The sequence below is a fragment of the Arachis hypogaea genome, chromosome 2 (genome assembly GCF_003086295.3).
Source record: "Arachis hypogaea cultivar Tifrunner chromosome 2, arahy.Tifrunner.gnm2.J5K5, whole genome shotgun sequence".
In the NCBI taxonomy this organism is placed as follows: domain Eukaryota; kingdom Viridiplantae; phylum Streptophyta; class Magnoliopsida; order Fabales; family Fabaceae; genus Arachis; species Arachis hypogaea.
Window position 1 is genome coordinate 84,720,225 of NC_092037.1, and position 17,895 is coordinate 84,738,119.

Consider the following 17,895-nt stretch of genomic DNA (forward strand, 5'->3'; position numbering starts at 1 on the left):
ATACTAATTGATCTTAATTATATTCTAACAATCAAAGTAGTTAAAATGTACTCAGTGAGTACTCCAAATATATATACTTAAATTTAGTTTATAAATACGCCAGTAGCGCAGTGCTTACAACTCATATATAATGTATTGAGTAATTAACAAATACGTTGGTGTATTCGTTTATGTTTTACGACATAAAATTATTGTCTTATTTAAGTATATAAATTTAATTTTAATACTACAGTCTTTTAATAAATTTATACATTTAAGTAATTTTTTAAGAGATTGAATTAAAATTTAATTATTTTTAATAATTTGACATTATAAAATTAAATAGGTATATAAATTATATTGATACATAAAAATGAAACATTTGAGGATAAGATATTTTCTATATACCAGAATTTTTAGTATACAAAGGATGATTTAGTGCTAATCCATTTAGTTATTTATGACAATATCGTAGATGACAATGGATTCGCCATTTTTATTTTTACATTATTTTTTGTGTATTATTGTTTTATATTACTCTACATTAGTGTGTTGAGTTTTTCTCTATTCGAAAAAAACTTTTGAAGTACCTAAATTTTCTTTTATTTTAAAATTTTGGGTTTCGATAGATTGAACCCTAGTGAAATTCCTTTACACCATCAGAAAAAGAACCAATAACACATGCAAATGTTTATTAACGAAAAAACAACATTCAAGGTTTTAACTGAAAAAAATAAAGCTTATCTAGAGTCAAAAAAATAAATTGAGTGAATGAATGTTTTAAGGGTGTTTATGGTAATGGCGGCGAAGGCAGTGAAGATGTCGGAAAGAGGGAGGGAGTACATGAGGAGTCCCTCGGGGAACTGAAAGGCAACGCGCTTGGCGTCGGTGGAAAGAACGCGCCGAACGCATTTGTGGACCTTGAAGTTGTAGTTGTGAGGGAGAACGGAGATGGCAGCGTTGAGGGTCGCGTCGTTGAGGATGGAATTGGGGATTTGGTTCTTCACAAACTGCTTCGGCGTTAGCTTTGTCTTAGCTGGCTCCAACTCCATCGACCAATCAACCTTCTTCCCTTAGCCTTTCTGAAACTCACTCGGCCACCTTCTACCTTCCTCACTTAAGGGTACTCACGAAAAACCCGCTCAGCGGTGCAAAAAACAAAACACCAGCACCGAAAGAGGGACTTGAAAACGAATTCGGTGTGGGTTGGGGAGAGGCGGAGGGAGGTGGAAGGGAAAGACAGTCGGTGACGTTACCTACGGCGCTTGTTGTATCGGCGACTTCTCCGCTGCTGCACTCTCTGCCGACCTCGTCATCCACTATGGCCACAACTGCCTTGTCCCTATCGATTCTACCACCATCCCCTGTCTCTACGTCTTCGTCGATATCAAAATCAATGTTTTCCATTTGGTTGATACCGTTAAATTGAACATTGAATCTCGCGCCCAAAACCTCGTATTAGCTGGTAATATTCAGTTTCCATTTGCAATTTGGGCTGCGAAGCTGAACTTGGAGAAATCAGGATTTAGGGTTTTGGTACCGCAGTCTAAGCCTCTTTCAGCCGATGAGGTTCTTATCTGTGCCGCTCCCAAGGTTTTATTAATGGAATAGTTTAGTGAAAATCCTGAGAATAGTGTTTTGGTATTTGTAGCTAATGGAATCTTTCATCTTGAGGCAATCATGATAGCTAATCTTGGGATTAAGGCTTTTAGGTATGACCCTTACATTGGGAAGTTATTTCTGTAAGAGTATGATCACGTGGGAATGAAGGAATCTAGGAAAGGTGCGATTTTGAGAGTGAGGGAGGAAGCTCGGAATTGGGGTGTTATTTTGGGGAGTTTGGGTAGGCAAGGGAAACCTAAGATTCTGGAGTGATTGGAAAAGAATATGAAGGAAAAATGGTTCCTTTACACTATTTTCTTGATGTTTGAGATTATCCCTGCAAGGATTGCATTGTTTGAGGACTCTGTGGCTGCTTGGATTCAGATTGCTTATCCTCGGTTATCAATTGAATGGGGTGATGCTTTTGGAAAACCAGTGCTCAATCCCTTCGAGGCAGAGATCGCATTGGGGGTGATACCTGGCTGGTGGGAGAAGAAGAAAAATGTGTTGGTGGCAAAGGTGCAAGAAGGTTGTGAAGATGGTGGTATAAGTTGCCAAAAGAGTGGTGATTCTTCCTGTGAGTGTAGCTGTGGAGAAGATGAAAATGGAAATGGAAAGAGTGATTTTGGTGGTGAATATCCAATGGAATATTATTCTCAAGATGGTAGGGAGTGAAATTCTTCTTATGTGAAGAAGTCCTCTCTTCCTGTAAGGAGAATTTCTGTATCTTTGGTTGCTACTAGTGCCATTCCTCAACTGTCTTAAACTTTCTATAGGTTATAGATTTCGATATTTTGTTAGTTGCTGGATATTGGCTTTTGCTTCTAAACAACATTGGACGTTTAGGGAGAAAACATAGTATGATGTGATACAATACAATACATCATCTCATGATGTGCGATTTGTGGTTTTTCTAGTGTTAAACGGTGCGATGCACAGTTTTATATTTAAATTTGACACGTTGAATCGAAAATAATATTTTATAATAATAAATATTCAGGTATATTAATTGATCCTAATTATATTCTAACAATCAAAATAGTTAAAATGTACTCAGTGAGAACTCTAAATTTAAACCCACTTTTAATCAAATAATAACTCCAATCCTTGAATTATTGTTAGCATAAAATTATAATGTATTGAGGGTTTAGGGTTTAGTCTATAAATACGCCAGCAGCGCAGTACTTGCAACTCATATATAATGTATTGAGTAATTAACAAATATGTTGGTTTATTCGTTTATGTTTTACGACATAAAATTATTGTCTTATTTAAGTATATAAATTTAATTTTAATACTACAGTCTTTTAATAAATTTATAAATTTAAATAATTTTTTAAGAGATTGAATTAAAATTTAATTATTTTTAATAATTTGACATTATAAAATTAAATAGATATATAAATTATATTGGTACATAAAAATGAAACATTTGAGGATAAGATATTTTCTATATACCAGAATTTTTGGTATACAAAGAATGATTTAGTGCTAATTCATATAGTTGTTAATGACAATATCGTAGATAACAATGGATTAGTCATTCTTATTTTTACATTTTTTTTGTGTATTATTTTTTTATATTACTCTTCTTTAGTGTATTGAGTTTTTCTTTATTCAAAAAAACTTTTGAAATACCTAAATTTACTTTTATTTTAAAATTTTGGATTTCAATAGATTGAAGCCTAGTGAAATCCCTTCACACCATCAGAAAAGGAATCAATAACACATGCAAATGTTTGTTAACGAAAAAACAAAATGGAAGGTTTTAACTGGAAAAAATAAAACTTATCTAGAGTCAAAAAAATAAATTGAGTGAATGTATGTTTTAAGGGTGTTTACGGTCATGGCGGCGAAGGCAGTGAAGATGTCGGAGAGAGAGAGGGAGTACATGAGGAGGCCCTCGGGAAACTGAAGGGCAACGCGCTTGGCGCCGGTGGAAAGAACGTGCCAAACGCATTGTGGACCTCGAAGTTGTAGTTTTGAGGGAGAACGGAGATGGCGGCGTTGAGGGCCGCGTCGTTGAGGATGGAATCAAGGATTTGTTTCGTCACAAACTGCTTCGGCGTTGGCTTTGGCTTAGCTTGCTCCACCTCCATCAACCAATCAACCTTCTTCCATCTCTAGTCTTCTGTAAACCCTTTTTTTCTTAGCCTTTCTGAAAGTCACTCGGCCACCTTCTACCCTCCTCACTTAAGGGTACTCACGTACAACCCGCTCAGTGGCACCAAAAACAAAACACCAGTACCGAAAGTGGACTTGAAAATGGATTCAGTGCGGGTTTGGGAGAAGCGGAGGGAGGTGGAAGGGAAAGACAGCCGGTGACGTCACCTACCGCTTGTTGTGTTGATGACTTCTCCGCTGCTGTGCTCTCCGCCGACCTCCTCATCCACTACGGCCATAGCTGCCTTGTCCTCATCGATTCCACCACCATCCCCTGTCTCTACGACTTCGTCGACATCAAAATCGACGTTTCCCATTTGGTTAATACCATTAAATTGAACCTTGAATCTCGTGTCCAAAACCTCGTATTAGGTTGTACTATTTAGTTTGCATCTGCAATTAGGGTTGCGAAGTCGGAATTGGAGAAATCAGGGTTTAGGGTTCTGGTACCGCAATCCAAGCCTCTTTTGGCCGGTAAGGTTCTTGGCTGCACCGCTCCCAAGGTTTCATTAATGGATTCGTTTACTGAGAATCCTGAGAATAGCATTTTGGTATTTGTAGCTGATGGAAGGTTTCATCTTGAGGCGATCATGATAGCTAATCCTAGGATTAAGGCTTTAAGGTATGACCCTTACATTGGGAATTTGTTTCTGGAAGAGTATGATCACGTGGGAATGAAGGAATCTAGGAATGGTGCAATTTTGAGAGCGAGAGAGGAAGCTCGGAATTGGGGTGTTGTTTTGGAAACTTTGGGTAGGCAAGAAAACCCTAAGATTCTGGAGAGATTGGAAAAGAATATGAAGGAAAAAGGGTTCATTTACACTGTTTTCTTGATGTCTGAGATTTGCCCTACAAGAATTGCATTGTTTGAGGACTCCGTGGATGCTTGGATTCAGATTGCTTGTCCTCAGTTATCGATTGATTGGGGTGATGCTTTTGGGAAACCAGTGCTCAATCCCTTCGATGCAGAGATCGCAGTGGAGGTGATACCTGGCTGGTGGGAGAAGAAGAAAAATGTGTTAGGGGCAAAGGTGCAGGAAGGTTGTGAAGATGGTGGTCTAAGTTGTCAGAAGAGTGGTGATTCTTCCTTTGAGTGTAGTTGTGGAGAAGATGAAAATGGAAATAGAAATAGCAATTTTGGTGGTGAATATCCAATGGACTATTATTCTCGAGATGGTGGGGGAGTGGAATTCCTCTTATGTGAAGAAGTCCTCTGGTCCTGTAAGGAGAATTTCTGTATCTTCGGTTGCTACTAGTGCCATTTCTCAACAGTCTTAAACTTTTAATAGGTTATAGATTTCCATATTTTTTTAGTTACTAGATATTGGCTTTTGCCTCTAAACAACATTGGATGTTTAGGGAGAAAACATAGTATGATGTGATACAATACAATACATCATTTCATGATGTGCGATTTGTTATTTTACTAGTGTTAAATGGTGCGATGCACAGTTTTATATTTAAATTTGACACGTTGAATCGAAAATAATATTTTATAATAATAAATATTCAGATATACTAATTGATCCTAATTATATTCTAACAATCATAGTTAAAATGTACTCAGTGAGTACTCTAAATTTATACCCACTTTTATCAAATAATAACTCCACTCTTTGAATTCTTGTTAGCATAATATATATAAATATATACTCAAATTTAGTCTATAAATACGCCAGCAGCGCAGTGTTTGTAACTCATATATAATGTATTGAGTAATTAACAAATATGTTGATGTATTCGTTTATGTTTTACGACATAAAATTATTGTCTTATTTAAATATATAAATTTAAATTTAATACTACAGTCTTTTAATAAATTTAAACATTTAAATAATTTTTTAAGAGATTGAATTAAAATTTAATTATTTTTAATAATTTAACATTATAAAATTAAATAGATATACAAATTATATTGGTACATAAAAATGAAACATTTGAGGATAAGATATTTTCTATATACCAGAATTTTTGGTATACAAATAATGATTTAGTGCTAATCCATGTAGTTGTTAATGACAATGTCATAGATGACAATGGATTAGCCATTTTTATTTTTACATTATTTTTTGTGTATTATTTTTTTATATTACTCTACTTTAGTGTGTTGAGTTTTTGTTTATTCAAAAAAACTTTTAAAGTACCTAAATTTTCTTTTATTTTAAAATTTTGGATTTCAATAGATTGAAGCCTAGTGAAATCCCTTCACACCATTAGAAAAGGAACCAATAATACATGCAAATATTTGTTAACGAAAAAACAACATGCAAGGTTTTAACTGAAAAAAATAAAACTTATCTAGGGTCAAAAAAATGAATTGAGTGAATGTATGTTTTAAGGGTGTTTATTGTCATGGCCGCGAAGGCAGTGAAGATGTCGGAGAGAGGGAGGGAGTACATGAGGAGGCCATCGGGGAACTGAAGGGCAACGCGCTTGGTGCCGGTGGAAAGAACGCGTCAAACGCATTTGTGGACCTCGAAGTTGTAGTTGTGAGGGAGAACGGAGATGGCGGCGTTGAGAGCCGCGTCGTTGAGGATGGAATAGAGGATTTGGTTCTTCACAAACCACTTCGGCGTTGGCCTTGGCTTAGCTTGCTCCACCTTCATCGACCAATCAACCTTCTTCCCTCTCTAATCTTTTGTAAACCCTTTTTTTCTTAGCCTTTCAGAAAATCACTCGGCCACCTTCTACCTTCCTCACTTAAGGGTACTCACATACAACCTGCTCAGCAGCACCAAAAACAAAACACCAGCACCAAAAGTGGACTTGAAAATGGATTCGGTGTGGGTTGGGGAGAAGTGGAAGGAGGTGGAAGGGAAAGACAGCTGGTGACGTCACCTACGGCGCTTGTTGTGTCGACGACTTCTCCGCCGCTGCGCTCTCCGCCGACCTCCTCATCCACTACGGCCACAGCTGCCTTGTCCTTTTCGATTCCACTACCATCCCCTGTCTCTACGACTTTGTCAACACCAAAATCGACGTTTCCCATTTGGTTGATACCGTTAAATTGAACCTTGAATCTCGTGCCCAGAACCTCGTATTAGGTGGTACTATTTAGTTTGCATCTGCAATTAGAACTGCGAAGCCAGAATTGGAGAAATCAGGGTTTAGGGTTTTGGTACCGCAGCCCAAGCCTCTTTCGGCCGGTAAGGTTCTTGGCTGCACTGCTCCCAAGGTTTCATTAATGGATTCATTTAGTGAGAATCCTGAAAATAGCATTTTGGTATTTGTAGCTGATGGAAGGTTTCATCTTGAGGCGATCATGATAGCTAATCCTAGGATTAAAGCTTTTAGGTATGACCCTTACATTGGGAATTTGTTTCTGGAAGAGTATGATCACGTGGGAATGAAGGAATCTAGGAAAGGTGCAATTTTGAGAGCGAGAGAGGAAGCTCGGAATTGGGATGTTGTTTTGGAAACTTTGGGTAGGCAAGAAAACCCTAAGATTCTGGAGAGATTGGAAAAGAATATGAAGGAAAAAGGGTTCATTTACACTGTTTTCTTGATGTCTGAGATTTGCCCTGCAAGGATTGCATTGTTTGAGGACTCTGTGGATGCTTGGATTCAGATTGCTTGTCCTCGGTTATCGATTGATTGGGGTGATGCTTTTGGGAAACCAGTGCTCAATCCCTTCGATGCAGAGATCGCAGTGGGGGTGATACCTGGCTGGTGGGAGAAGAAAAAAAATGTGTTAGTGGCAAAGGTGCAGGAAGGTTGTGAAGATGGTGGTCTAAGTTGCCAGAAGAGTGGTGATTCTTCCTTTGAGTGTAACTGTGGAGAAGATGAAAATGGAAATAGAAGTAGCGATTTTGGTCGTGAATATCCAATGGACTATTATTCTCGAGATGGTGGGGGAGTGGAATTCCTCTTATGTGAAGAAGTCCTCTGGTCTTGTAAGGAGAATTTCTGTATCTTCGGTTGCTACTAGTGCCATTTCTCAGCAGTCTTAAACTTTCTATAGGTTATAGATTTTGATATTTTGTTAGTTACTAGATATTGGCTTTTGCCTCTAAACAACATTGGATGTTTAGGGAGAAAACATAGTATGATGTGACACAATACAATACATCATCTCATGATGTGCGATTTGTTGTTTTGCTAGTGTTAAACGGTGCGATGCACAGTTTTATATTTAAATTTGACACGTTGAATCGAAAATAATATTTTATAATAATAAATATTCAGATATACTAATTGATTCTAATTATATTCTAACAATCAAAGTAGTTAAAATATATTCAGTGAGTACTCTAAATTTATACCCACTTTTATCAAATAATAATTCCACTCCTTGAATTCTTGTTAGCATAATATATATATATATATATACTCAAATTTAGTCTATAAATATGCCAGCAGGGCAGTGTTTACAATTCATATATAATGTATTGAGTAATTAAGAAATATGTTGGTGTATTCGTTTATGTTTTACGACATAAAATTATTGTCTTATTTAAGTTTATAAATTTAATTTTAATACTACAGTCTTTAAATAAATTTAAACATTTAAATAATTTTTTAAGAGATTGAATTAAAATTTAATTATTTTTAATAATTTGACATTATAAAATTAAATAGATATATAAATTATATTAGTACATAAAAATTAAACATTTGAGGATAAGATATTTTCTATATACCAGAATTTTTGGTATACAAACAATGATTTAGTGCTAATCCATGTAGTTGTTAATGACAATGTCGTAGATGACAATGGATTAGCCATTCTTATTTTTACATTATTTTTTGTGAATTATTTTTTTATATTACTCTACTTTAGTGTGTTGAGTTTTTCTTTATTGAAAAAAAACTTTTGAAGTACCTAAATTTTCTTTTATTTTAAAATTTTGGATTTCAATAGATTGAAGCCAAGTGAAATTCCTTCACACTATCAGAAAAGGAACCAAAAACACATGCAAATGTTTGTTAACGAAAAAACAACATGCAATGTTTTAACTGAAAAAAATATAACTTATCTATAGTCAAAAAAATAAATTGAGTGAATTTATGTTTTAAGGGTGTTTATGGTCATCGCGGCGAAGTCAGTGAAGATGTCGGAGAGAGGAAGGGAGTACATGAGGAGGCCCTCGGGGAACTGAAGGGCAACATGCTTGGCGCCAGGGGAAAGAATGCGCCAAACGCATTTGTAGACCTTGAAGTTGTAGTTGTGAGGGCGAACGGAGATGGCGGCGTTGAGGGCTGCGTTGTTGAGGATGGAATCGAGGATTTGGTTCTTCACAAACCGCTTCGGCGTTGGCTTTGGCTTAGCTTGCTCCACCTCCATCGACCAATCAACTTTCTCCCTCTCTAATCTTCTGTAAACCCTTTTTTTTTCTGAACCTTTCTGAAACTCACTCGGCCACCATCTACCTTCCTCACTTAAGGGTACTCACGTACAACCCGTTTAGCGGCGCCAAAAACGAAACACCAGCACCGAAAGTGGGCTTGAAAACGGATTCGGTGTGGGTTGGGGAGAAGCGGAGGGAGGTGGAAGGGAAAGACAGCCGGTGATGTCACCTACGGCACTTGTTGTGTCGACAACTTCTCCGCCGCTGCGCTCTCCGCCGACCTCCTCATCCACTACGGCCACAGCTGCCTTGTCCCCATCGATTCCACCACCATCCCCTGTCTCTACGACTTCGTCAACATCAAAATCGACGTTTCCCATTTGGTTGATACCGTTAAATTGAACCTTGAGTCTCGTGCCCAGAACCTCGTATTAGGTGGTACTTATTTAGTTTGCATCTGCAATTAGGGCTGTGAAGTCGGAATTGGAGAAAACAGTGTTTAGGGTTTTGGTACCGCAGTCCAAGCCTCTTTCGGCAGGTGAGGTTCTTTGCTGCACTGCTCCCAAGGTTTCATTAATGGATTCGTTTAGTGAGAATTCTGAGAATAGCATTTTGGTATTTATCGCTGATGGAAGGTTTCATCTTGAGGCGATCATGATAGCTAATCCTGAGATTAAGGCTTTTAGGTATGACCCTTACATTGGGAAGTTGTTTCTGGAAGAGTATGATCACTTGGGAATGAAGGAATCTAGGAAGGTGCAATTTTGAAAGCGAGGGAGGAAGCTCAGAATTGGGGTGTTATTTTGGGGACTTTGGGTAAGCAAGGGAACCCTAAGATTCTGGAGAGATTGGAAAAGAATATGAAGGAAAAAGGGTTCCTTTACACTGTTTTCTTGATGTCTGAGATTAGCCCTGCAAGGATTGCATTGTTTGAGGACTCTGTGGATGCTTGGATTCAGATTGTTCATCCTCGGTTATCGATTGATTGGAGTGATACTTTTGGGAAACCAGTGCTCAATCCCTTCGAGGCAGAGATCACATTTGGGGTGATACTTGGCTGGTGGGAGAAGAAAAAAAATGTGTTGGTGGCAAAGGTGCAGGAAGGTTGTGAAGATGGTGGTGTAAGTTGCCAGAAGAGTGGTGATTCTTCCTGTGAGTGTAGCTGTGGAGAAGATGATAATGGAAATCGAAAGAGCGATTTTGGTGGTGAATATCCAATAGACTATTATTCTCATGATGGTGGGGAGTGGAATTCCTCTTATGTGAAGAAGTCCTCTCGTCCTGTAAGGAGAATTTCTGTATCTTTGGTTGCTACTAGTGCTATTTATCAGCAGTTTTAAACTTTCTATAGGTTATAGATTTCGATATTTTGTTAGTTACTAGATATTGGCTTTTGCCTCTAAACAACATTAGATGTTTAGGGAGAAAACAAAGTATGATATGATACAATACAATACATTATCTCATGATGTGCGATTTGTTGTTTTACTAGTGTTAAACGGTGCGATGCACAGTTTTATATTTAAATTTGACACGTTGAATCGAAAATAATATTTTATAATAATAAATATTCAGATATACTAATTGATCCTAATTATATTTTAACAATCAAAGTAGTTAAAATGTACTCAGTGAGTACTCTAAATTTATACCCACTTTTATCAAATAATAACTCCACTCCTTAAATTCTTGTTAGCATAATATATATATATATATATATATATATATATATATATATATTACACTCATTCTATAAATACGCCAGCAGCGCAGTGCTTGCAACTCATATATAATGTATTGAGTAATTAACAAATATGTTGGTGTATTCGTTTATGTTTTACGACATAAAATTATTGTCTTATTTAAGTATATAAATTTAATTTTAATACTATAGTTTTTTAATAAATTTAAACATTTAAATAATTTTTAAGAGATTGAATTAAAATTCAATTATTTTTAATAATTTGACATTTGATAAACTCCGATTTTGTGGTTTATCTTATGCTTAATTTGGGGAATTTTATCACCTTTTCTCATATTTATTCAATGAAATAGCATGGTTTTGCAATTCTCCCTTGATTTGTGCTTAAATGTGAAAACATGTTTTTTAGGCCCTAAAATTGGTGATTTTAATTCACTTTAATTCCATTCGATGCCTTGATATGTTTGTTAAGTGATTTCAGGTTCATAAGGCAAGTATTGGATGGAAGAAGTGAGGAGAAAAGCATGCAAGTGGGAGAACTCATGAAGAAATGAAGGAACCGTAAAGTTGTCAAGCCTGACCTCCTGCCACTCAATCAACCATAATTTGAGCTATAGAGGCCCAAATGAGGCGGTTCCAGTTGTGTTGGAAAGCTAACATCCGGGGCTTTAAAATAATATAAAATTTGCCTGACGTCTAGGGACGCGCACGCGCACTATACGTGTGTGCGCCGATGGAGCACGTGGTTCACTAAAGTGAAATTGTGGCCAGCGATTTTGCAGCTCATTTTGGGCCCAATCCAACCCATTTCTGATGCCATTTCATGCAGAATTCAAGCTTGGGCAAGGGGAAGCAATTGTTTGGTAGTGTAGCATCATGTAGGTTAGTTTCTAGAGAGAGAAGCTCCCTCTTCTCTCTAGAATTAGGTTAGGTTAATCTCCATCTTAGATTAGGTCAATTTTCATGTTTTCATCTTGGTTCCTTCATAATTTCTTGTTCCTACTACTTGACTCTCTTTGTTTTTTTGTTAATTTCCCTTTTTGTTCTCTTTTGTGATGTTGAACTCTTGATGGATTTGGATCTCTTTTATGAAATTTATGTTTGATGTTCTTTTAATTGTTAATTTGAGTTGTTGATCTTGCCTCCTTACAATTTGTAGTTGGTAGATTTTACTATTCTTGCACATTTACCATGCTTTCCATTTGTACCCACCAAGTGTTTGACAAAATGCTTGGTTGGGCTTTAGAGTAGATTTTGAACATTCTTGGCTTGGAAAGAGTAATTAGGTGATCTTGAGTCATGAATACCCAACTAATGTTGGTGATCTAGAGTTGTTAGTTAATATGATTTCCATTAACTCTAATCTTTTGCTAATTTTATTAGTAAGTTGATTAGTACATTTGGATTGAGGTTAACTAGTCTTGTTTGACTTTCTCTCATGGAAGATAACTTATACCTTCTTCCAATGTTGGGGATGACGAAATGAGATAAATTCTTGTTTATTATTGTGATATGATTGATTAGTCTTGCTTGACTTTCTTCCTATTTGTTGGAGTTGACTAGATAAGATGAATTAATCATTGTATGACTATGATAGAAAGCCTATGATCTCAAACCTTGTCATGAATGTCTCTCTTTATTGCTTGCTTTCTTTAATTGCTTGTTTGATTTACTCTTCTTGCCATTTTATAAACAAAACCCCTTGATCCCCGTAGTTAATAATTGAGCACTTCATTGCAATTTCTTGTGAGACAACCCGGAGTCTAAATACTTCGGTTAATTTTTATTAGGGATTGTTAACTGTGACAACCAATATTTTTGTATGAAAGGATTATTGATTGGTTTGGAAACTATACTTTACAACGAGACTCCATTTGATAAATTCTAAACTGTCAAGAATTCGTTCATCAAAATGGCGCCGTTGCCGGGGATTGCAATGGTGCAATGTTATTGGCTATTGTATATATTGTGAATATCTTGATTTTTGGTTTGTTTGTTAGTTTTTGCTAGTTGTAGGATTTTTGTTCTCTTTGTTTCTTGTTAGCTTTTGTTTTTATTTTCTCTTTCACTATGAGTTCTCATCACTTTGGCTATGAGTTTGGTTCAAACTATGTTGTAGGAGATGGAAATTACAATGAGGACATGCATCAAAGATTTGGAGATCAAAGGTGGGAGGAGCCCCAAGCTTATGGACAACCTTCTTGGCAACAACCTCCTCCGGCTTCTTATGGGTACAATTCAAATCTTGATGCATACTGGTGGATAAAATTGTGATTCTTTTGTTATTGTATTTTGTAAAATTCATTGCTTTTTTCAACTATGTGTGGACACAACTCCGTTCAACTTAACCAGCAAGTGTACTGGGTCATCCAAGTAATACCTTACGTGAGTAAGGGTCAATCCCACAGAGATTGTTGGTATGAAGCAAGCTATGGTCACCTTGTAAATCTCAGTTAGGCAGATTAAATGGTTATGGGTTTCGAAAATTAATAATAAATAGAAAATAAAAAGGGATAGAAATACTTATGTAAATCAATAGTGGGAATTTCAGATAGGCGTGTGAAGATGCTAGAATCCTTTCGAATCTCTACTTTCTTATTGCTTTCATCCAATCCTTCTTACTCCTTTCCATGGCAAGCTGTATGTAGGGCATCACCATCATCAATGGCTACTTTTAATTCTCTCGGGAAAATGGTCCTATGCGCTGTCACTGCACGGCTAATCGTCTGGAGGCATTACCCTTGTTGATAGCTACATCCCATCCTCTCAGTGAAAATGGTCCAAATGCTCTGTCACAGCACGGCTAATCATCTGTTGGTTCTCAATCAGGTTGGAGTAGAATCCCTTGATTCTTTTGCGTTTGTCATCACGCCCAGCCTTCAGGAGTTTCAAGCTCGTCACAGTCATTCAATACCGGAATCCTACTCGGAATACCACAGACAATGTTAGACTTTCTGGATTCCCGAGATCCTACTCGGAATACCACAGACAATGTTAGACTTTCTGGATCCCCATGAATGCCGCCATCTATCTAGCTTATACCACGAAGATTCTGTTGGGGAATCTAAGAGATATGCGCTCGGCCTAAGGTAGAACGGAAGTGGCTGTCAGTCACGCACGTTCATAAGTGAGAATGATGATAAGTGTCACGGATCATCACATTCATCAAAGTGTTGTGCAACGTATATCTTGGAATAAGAATAAAAGAGAATTGAATAGAAAGTAATAGTAATTGTATTGAAACTTGAAGTACAGCAGAGCTCCACACCCTTAATCTATGGTGTGCAGAAACTCCACCATTGAAAATACATAAGTGAGGGTTCAGGCATGGCCGAATGGCCAGCCCCCTAAAACGTGCTCAATGGCCTCCTAAGATGAAGAATAAAACAAAACTGAGACCAAAGATGAAACGTGGTCAAAAGACGACTAATACATTAGTAAAAAGTCTTATTTATACTAAACTAGCTACTAGGGTTTACATGAGTAAGTAATTGATGCATAAATCCACTTCCGGGACCCACTTGGTGTATGCTTGGGCTGAGCTTGATCTATCCACGAGCTGAGGCTTTTCTTGGAGTTGAACTCCAAGTTATAATGTGTTTTGGGCGTTCAACTCCGGATCATGACGTGTTTCTGGCGTTTAACTCCAGACAGCAGCGTGTACTTGGCATTCAACGCCAATTTACGTCATCAATTTCCGAATAAAGTATAAACTATTATATATTGCTGGCAAGCTCTGGATGTCTACTTTCCAACGCCGTTGAGAGCGCGCCATTTGGAGTTTTTTAGCTCTAGAAAATCCATTTCGAGTGCAGGGAGGTCAGATTCCAACAGCATCAGCAGTCCTTTTGTCAGCCTTTTTCAGAGTTTTGCTCAAGTCCCTCAATTTCAGCCAGAAATTACCTGAAATCACAGAAAAACACACAAACTCATAGTAAAGTCCAGAAATGTGAATTTAACATAAAAACTAATGAAAACATCCCTAAAAGTAGCTTGAACTTACTAAAAACTACCTAAAAACAATGCCAAAAAGCGTATAAATTATCCGCTCATCACAACACCAAACTTAAATTGTTGCTTGTCCCCAAGCAACTGAAAATCAAATAGGATAAAAAGAAGAGAATATACTATAAATTCCAAAATATCAATGAATATTAATTCTAATTAGATGAGCGGGACTTATAGCTTTTTGCTTCTGAACAGTTTTGGCATCCCACATTTTCCTTTGAAGTTTAGAATGATTGGCTTCTCTAGGAACTTAGAATTTTTGATAGTGTTATTGATTTTCCTAGTTAGAACTTAGAACTTATGAGTCTTGGCCGTGGCCCTAAGCATTTTGTTTTCCAGTATTACCACCGGATACATAAATGCCACAGACACATGACTGGGTGAACCTTTTCAGATTGTGACTCAGCTTTGCTAGAGTCCCCATTTAGAGGTGTCCAGAGCTCTTAAGCACACTCTTTTTGCTTTGGATCACGACTTTAACCACTCAGTCTCAAGCTTTTCACTTGAACCTTCATGACACAAGCACATGGTTAGGGACAGCTTGATTTAACCGCTTAGGCCTGGATTTTATTTCCTTGGGCCCTCCTATCCATTGATGCTCAAAGCCTTGGATCCTTTTTACCCTTGCCTTTTGGTTTTAAGGGCTATTGGCCTTTTTCTGCTTGCTTTTTCTTTTTCTTTCTATTTTTTTTGCAAGCTTTTGCTATTCACTGATTTTTCTTGCTTCAAGAATCAATTTCATGATTTTTCAGATTGTCAATAACATTTCTCTTTGTTCATCATTCTTTCAAGAGCCAACAATTTTAACATTCATAAACAACAAGATCAAAAATATGCACTGTTCAAGCATTCATTCAGAAAACAAAAAGTATTGTCACCACATCAATATAATTAAACTAAATTCAAGGATAAATTCGAAATTCATGTACTTCTTGTTCTTTTGAATTAAAGTATATTTCATTTAAGAGAGGTGAAGGATTAATGGATTTTATTCATAGCTTTAAGACATAGTTACTACATACTAATGATCATGAAGTAGAGACACAAAACATAGATAAACATAACATAGAAACCGAAAAACAGAAAGAAATAAGAACAAGGAATGAATCCACCTTAGTGGCGTCTTCTTCTTGAAGGACCAACAATGTCCTTAAGCTCTTCTATGTCCCTTCCTTGCTTTTGTTGCTCCTCCCTCATTGCTCTTTGATCTTCTCTTATTTCTTGGAGAATGATGGAGTGCTCATGATGTTCCACCCTTAATTGTTCCACATTGTGGCTCAAATCTTCTAAGGAAGTGTTGAGTTGTTCCCAATAGTTGTTGGGAGGAAAGTGCATCCCTTGAGACATCTCAGGGATTTCTTGATGATGAGTTTCCTCATGCATCACTTGAGAACCGTGGATGGTCTCTCTTGCTTGCTCCATCCTCTTCTTGGTGATGGGCTTATCCTCTTCAATGGAGATGTCTCCTTCTATGATAACTCCAGCTGAGTAACATAGATGGCAAATAAGGTGAGGAAAAGCTAGCCTTGCCATGGTGGAGGGCTTTTCGGCTATTTTGTAGATTTTATTGGAGATGACCTCATGAACTTCTACTTCCTCTCCAATCATGATGCTATGAATCATGATGGCCCGATCCACAGTAACTTCAGATCGATTGCTAGTGGGAATGATGGAGCGTTGAATGAACTCCAACCATCCTCTAGCCACAGGCTTGAGGTCCAGTCTTCTTAGTTGGACTGGCTTGCCTTTGAAGTCTCTCTTCCATTGAGCTCCTTCCACACATATGTCCGTAAGGACTTGGTCCAACCTTTGATTAAAGTTGACCCTTCTAGTGTAGGGGCGTTCATCTCCTTGCATCATGGGCAAGTGGAATGCCAATCTCACATTCTCCGGACTAAAATCTAAGTATTTCCCCCGAACCATTGTGAGATAATTCTTTGGACTCGGGTTCATACTTTGATCATGGTTCCTAGTGATCCATGCATTGGCATAGAACTCTTGAACCATTAAGATTCCGACTTGTTGCATGGGGTTGGTTAGGACTTCCCAACCTCTTCTTCGGATTTCATGTCGGATCTCCGGATACTCATTTTTCTTGAGCTTGAAAGGGACCTCAGGGATCACCTTCTTCTTTGCCACAACATCATAGAAGTGGTCTTGATGGCTCTTGGAGATGAATCTTTCCATCTCCCATGACTCGGAGGTGGAAGCTTTTGTCTTCCCTTTTCCTTTTCTAGAGGATTCTCCGGCCTTAGGTGCCATTGATGGTAATGGAAAACAAAAAGCTTATGCTTTTACCACACCAAACTTAAAATATTGCTCGCCCTCGAGCAAGAGAAGAAAGAAGAGAAGAAGAAGAAGAAGAAGAAGAAGAAGAAAATGGAGGAGAGTGAGGAGAGATAGATTCGGCCATTTAGGGTGGGATTGAGTGGGAAAATGGTTTTGAATTTTGAAGGTAGGTGGGGTTTATGGGGAAGAGTGGATGGATATGAGTGGTGAATAAGTGACTGGGAAGAGAGATTGAGGTGATTGGTGAAGGGTTTTTGGGAAGTGTGACATGGAGAAGAGTAAAATAGGATTAGGAGGTAAGGTCGGAATATAGTAGGTGGGGATCCTGTGGGGTCCACAGATCCTGAGGTGATCCTGTGGTGTCCACAGATCCTGAGGTGTCAAGGAATTCCATCCCTGCACCAAATAGGCATGTAAAATGCCTTTGCACACCATTCTGGCGTTTAAACGCCGAGTGGTGCACGTTCTGGCGTTCAACGCCCATGTAAAGCATGTTTCTGGCGTTGAACGCCAGTTTCATGCTTGTTACTGGCGTTCAGCGCCAGCTTTTCTTCTAGGCACATTCCTGGCATTCAGCGCCAGAATGTTGCTTGTTTCTGGCGTTCAGCGCCAGATTCATACTATGTTCTGGCGTTGAATGCCAGCCAGATGCTCCTTACTGGCGTTGAACGCCAGCCTGTGCTTCCTCCAGGGTGTGATTTTTCTTCTGCTGTTTTTGATTCTGTTTTTAATTTTTATATTTTTTTTCGTGACTCCTCATGATCATGTACCTAATAAAACACAAAATAACAATGAAATAAAATAAAATAAAAATTAGATAAATAAAATTGGGTTGCCTCCCAACAAGCGCTTCTTTAATGTCAA

General features: G+C 37.7%; 2 pseudogenes; both read left to right on the top strand.

Moving 5' to 3' along the window:
* The first annotated feature begins 660 nt into the window (after nucleotides 1-660).
* LOC112727212 (uncharacterized) lies at nucleotides 661-2,475 on the top strand (annotated as a pseudogene).
* A 6,452-nt stretch (nucleotides 2,476-8,927) lies between these two features.
* Nucleotides 8,928-10,553, top strand: LOC112727234 (uncharacterized; annotated as a pseudogene).
* Nucleotides 10,554-17,895: the final 7,342 nt, after the last annotated feature.